Below are 5,899 nucleotides of genomic sequence, written 5' to 3'. Positions count from 1 at the left end.
CCTTACCAATCACTATAGGACCCACAAAAAGCTGTTACATATAAACCTTACCAATAACTATAGGACCCACAATTTATATGTAACAGCTTTCCTTACCAATCACTATAGGACCCACAATTTATATGTAACAGCTTTCCCTACCGGTCACTATAGGACCCACAATTTCTTATATTTATTTTCATTTATTGGTTGTAGCTTCTCCTACATATATTAACACTGTACTGTTTCTGTTATATAAGGTGAAATATGAGTTTTAATGTTGTCTTCTCAAGCTTGGGAGATATCGTATTGGTGTCTGTTTACAAATTACAAGTCATTTCCTGTGAAGTTTTCAAAATTCTCTTTTACTTAGGGCAGTTTCGAAACAGATGTAAGATTATCGCCAGCTTTAATAACGTTACTTCTCTGTAGTGACTGTTTATGATCTCAAAGGATTCGCGGATCGTCTTCAAAGTTTTGCAAGAAAATTAGAATTGAGACCTGAGCTTGGAAGTAAAGTGAGATGTGAGTCCTCGAAAAAGGTTGACGTTTTAAGACGGTTCCTTTCCTTAAGCTATACTTTCTATGTTAAGTTAGTGAAGCATACGAGGTCCTCTGACCATAAGACACTTCATTACGCTAAGATGTTTTAATGGTTCCTATGCTAAGTTAGGACAAACTCATGAAGTCAAGAAAAGACTGAACATTTAGTTGGTGTAACCACGTGCTACAGATATGGATCCGAAGACTAAGAGAAATAGGAAACCATAAGTTCCTTAATCAATCTAAAGACAGGCTGTGATAAAAAAAACAAAAAAACTCGGGAAATATCAGCCACACAAAATAAAAAATATGAAAACATAGATGTAGATTTTCTTATATATTTGTACACGATTATAGTGAGTATTACATAACAAACCAAAGATTAATTAAAATTAAAATTAAATCTCATAAGCAGCAGCAAAGAACTGCAGTTTCCACTAATCATATCTAGGTTTTATCGGCTTCTCTTCACAATAAGCAACTGAGGATTACAGTTTCCACCAATCATATCTAGGTTTTATCGGCTTCTCTTCACAATAAGCAACTGAGGATTACAGTTCCCACCAATCATATCTAGGTTTTATCGGCTCCACTTCACAATAAGCAAGTGAGGATCACAGTTTCCACCAATCATATCTAGGTTTTATCGGCTCCACTTCACAATAAGCAACTGAGGATTACAGTTCCCACCAATCATATCTAGGTTTTATCGGCTCCACTTCACAATAAGCAACTGAGGATTTATGTTCCCACCAATCATATCTAGGTTTTATCGGCTCCACTTCACAATAAGCAAGTGAGGATCACAGGATCAACCTTCTTGTTCAAACATTCAATATGAAGAACCGCACGTTTCGGGAACTTACTTCACAATAAGCAACTGAGGATCACAGGATCAACCTTCTTGTTCAAACATTCAATATGAAGAACCGCACGTTTCGGGAACTTACTTCACAATAAGCAAGTGAGGATCACAGGATCAACCTTCTTGTTCAAACATTCAATATGAAGAACCGCACGTTTCGGGAACTTACTTTACTCCACGATTCACGATGTAAAAACAGTTAAGATACATTATTCAAAATGGTCCTCATACACGATGTGACGATTGAATATGTACAGGATTTGAATATCCTTCATTCGGAGTTTCCCAAATCCGTATATATATATGTACTGTCATTTTTCAACAATCTCAACTCTTTGTTTCACAATATTTACGTACTATAGTCACTTGTTTGTGACTTTAACTGATCGGACTGAAAGTGTTTGGTTTCTCTGTTTTACACGAAGTGTAGAAATGCCAGTAGTTTTGTTTTCCGGGGGATCAGCGGTAAGTTTACAGACTTACAACGCTAAAATTCAGAGTTCGATTCCCAACGATAGATAGAGCAGGTAACACAATGTAGTTTTGCTCTAAAACAAACGAACCTACACCTATAAGCCGTATCTAGTGATTTACCCTTGTATAAATGAAAGTGTCAGACGCGTATATTGTGACTTGTACAATTTAGAATTTGATACATCGGGTATAATCCTAGTACAAAGAAGAAATGTCACACGATAACGTTTGAACGATTCGAACTAAACACTATCAACTTTCTATTGGAATAATTATATCTAACTTGGGACAAATATATTAGTGAAATTAAAATAAAAAGTAACATTTTCTTCTGATGGCCAGTAAGCATTATTAACACGTGAGATTATTTGAAAACAAACAAAAATAACGTTTAATTGTATAATTCTGTCTACGCTGAGTAAAGCATTTATAAATTTAATAAAAGAAAAATTGAAATCAAAACATATATATTTTGTGATTTCATGAAAGACGGAAAAAAACTGTAATTTTTTTTTCTTCTCATCAAACCATGGTAACCGTTTCCAGACAACTACCATATTTATTACATAGTTATATAAATTTCATTAAGCTTGTATACTGACACAGTCCAGCAAGGAGAAGAATATATGAAAATATTAAATTACCATATTAAATCACCCATTATATGTATACTGACACAGTCCAGTAAGGAGAAGAATATATGAAAATATTAAATTACCATATTAAATCACCCATTATATGTATACTCACACAGTCCAGCGCTAGCACGACACACTTATAGCAACATATAAGCTTGTATTGAAAACTCACTTCAAGAAGAATAACACACAGCATGAAATAAAAAACTTTCTTCCAAACCGGTTTCGTATCTCCAGTGGCTACTCTCGAGCAAGTTGGTTGCTCCTGAAATAAAAAACTTTCTTCCAAACCGGTTTCGTATCTCCAGTGGCTACTCTCGAGCAAGTTGGTTGCTCCTGAAATGAAAAACTTTCTTCCAAACCGGTTTCGTATCTCCAGTGGCTACTCTTGAGCAAGTTGGTTGCTCCTGAAATGTAGTATAAAAGTAGAAAATTAAAGAACTTATCGTCTGATTTTAACTGTTTTGATAATTATTACATAATTTAATATATTAATGTTATGTTATTTTAAAAGCATTGAGCCACCGGAATGTGTGTGTGGGGGGTTGGAGTATCAACACCTAATATTTCATGATAACAGGTCTAGGGATAGATACGATACGGCCAGTTGTTTACGTACACGTAAGGTTTCGACTACAAAAAAGAAAACCTACTTATCACTGATACCTTATATGATATGCAGCGTTATCTGACTACTTCTATTTTTATAAGTAAGAATGGGATGGAGAAAACAGTTTGTTACACTCATCTTAGTGGTTGGCTCTTCTTTCAACTGTAATAAAACAACAACCATCTGTTGTTGTCTTTTATTTCCTGTCAAACGCACGAGACGGACTTTAAAGCCGAAACTAAATGTAGCTTTTAATCACGATAAAGCTAAACGGAAATCTAAGAAGGTGGAAAAATACGAAGCTTTTATTTTCTTGTTGGGTATGTTTCTAACATCTTACGGCCTTGACCGCGCGTAACAACTGTCGATAAAAAAATAACAAACGTCCAAGAAGCCATCTCGCTGACAAGATCGTTGAACGAAGTTACAGTCATCACGTAAATGCCGTTTACTTAGAAATAGTAGTGATAAAAATAGCATAATATAATTCAACCAGACCTCGTGTTATCATACGTACAAAAACCACGAAATCTTTCTCTATTTAGACAAAAAAATGTGACACATATTGTATTAACAGCAAGCAGATTTAGCTGACGAAATGGAGAGCCTGTTTTTTCTGCCACAAGAAGGGGATAAAGAGCTCAAACTTCCAAAGTCGTTATTAGACAATATATCACAGAAGATATATCAGCACGAAGACGATCTCTTTACTTCGATAAAAAGAACAATCAAGTCAGTTGTAAGGGATTTACTCGTATCATCACAAATAATCGACGCGCGTCAGCGAAACTTTCTGCCTGTAACACAAGAAAAGCAGCGAAACCCCATAAGACATTTTGTGTAAAGCTTTTTATCCCTCCGTCTCTGCTTCTGGAATAAATAATCACACAGACGAATAACAATGAAAATTTATTTCAGCTTACAATAAACAACCTCGAGTTGTTATGTCAAACTTTCATCGACCACAGCCAGTTTTGTGAAACACCTAGTGGTGGTTCTGAATGTTCACAGTTAGTACACTTCATTGGGTAGTAGTTTTTGATTGTTTTTTGTTATGCACAAAATTACACAATGAGCTATTTCTGATCTACACCACGAGTATCGAAACCCGATTTTTAACGTTATAAGCCATCAAACTTGCCGCCGAGCCAGAGACGGTTGTTTTTATACATGAAGCGTATTTGTTTGGAGGTGGTTATGCTAGGTGTGTTCCCGGTGCTACAATCATGCGTCAAGAAATACTTGATGGTTGTTTTTATACGTAAAGCGTGTTTATTTTATGGTGATACTTTAAGCTGTAACCCCTCAACCTTACCGGCAAGCCAACTCCATTTCTATATTAAACCAATAGTATATGATTTTCCACGACACTAAATTCACTTAACAAGAATAGAGACGGTGTAACCCGTTGTTCACATTAAATCTTTTAGACATTTTTTTTTTTTAAATTGGAAGGCTTTTAGGAGAAATAGTAAAAAGTTCAATTAGCAACGCTGAAAATGGTTAATTTTTCTGAGTGCTGGGGAGTTAGAATGAATGGCAAGCTGTTTCCGTTTTGTTATAATGAAACGTTGTAAATAAGAGCCTAATACTTTTATTTGTATCTACTTGAATTAACTAAAACCTTTCATTATGTCAACCATAAAGATGGATAGCACAAATGAGAAAAATAGCATTTATATTTAAATACAAATATTTAGAAAATACGGAACAACAACAGTGTATGGGCGACGCGCCGTTAAGGACTTTTTTGATTAATACAGTACGTACTACAACTTTTAAAAGGGCAGACTGCGAGATGGAGTTACAGAATAAATAAAAACCTTTTTAAAAAGATACACGACTAAACACAAACTTACAAAACAGCTGTAAAAGACACATCGAATAAAAAAAGATTTTGCTTCAAGTAACTTTCGTACTCCACCGTATATTTTTCACACTTTGTGTTACTACTGAAAAAAAAGCTTTAAATCATATTTTGAAGCATGTTTTTTTCATATAAAATAGACATTTTCTAGCCTTCAATATAGCCAGAAAATCACTAAGATATTTCCTAAATTGGTCAAATATATCTGGTACAATTTAAGCAAATGTGTCTTTATTTAGCTTATGTACTGCGTTACATAGTATCGTCATGGCGGTTTCTACCATATTCTATCCCTGTTTTCCTAACTTTAAAGACAACAAAGTGGAAATGAACCAATCTAGTGACCTGGCAGTTCTACCGAAATGCAGCGAACGAAAGATTCCATGCTTCCTTAGAATTTTTTAGGCCTATTTTGTGGTTTTAAAACACTGAACATGCATGTCTCGTTCACCTCACGTGTAAACATACCACTTTCAAAAGATCTGAATTCGGCCACAGTGTACGCTGCTGCATTAGCCTAATGCATATATATATATATTACATTGTGCAAACTTTTCCAATTACATTCAAACATTCTTTCACCTGCCTTATTAAAAATATACTTCTTAGAAAAAAATGTAAAAATAGAACATAACTTATGCTTCAGCGACACAACTTGAACAAAGTGGTAATGATAAAAGAATTAATAACCACAATGTGCCTAAACTTCACGTGTAAGGAGTGTTAACTGTTGTCAGCCTGAAAGCACAAGCTTAATACAGTTTTTGTTCTTTTAGTTAAGTATAGGCCTATATTACCACAAACTTACATGAATTGAAAGTGAAAATAATTCACACAAATATAATTTTAAAAGGATAATTTAACAACTCCTTTAGCGCTCATAGACTTTATATCTGCGCTATATCATCAGTATCATTTGAGTA

The sequence above is a fragment of the Limulus polyphemus genome, unplaced genomic scaffold (assembly GCF_000517525.1).
Source record: "Limulus polyphemus unplaced genomic scaffold, Limulus_polyphemus-2.1.2 Scaffold5651, whole genome shotgun sequence".
In the NCBI taxonomy this organism is placed as follows: domain Eukaryota; kingdom Metazoa; phylum Arthropoda; class Merostomata; order Xiphosura; family Limulidae; genus Limulus; species Limulus polyphemus.
Note: the sequence above shows the minus strand (reverse complement) of the source record.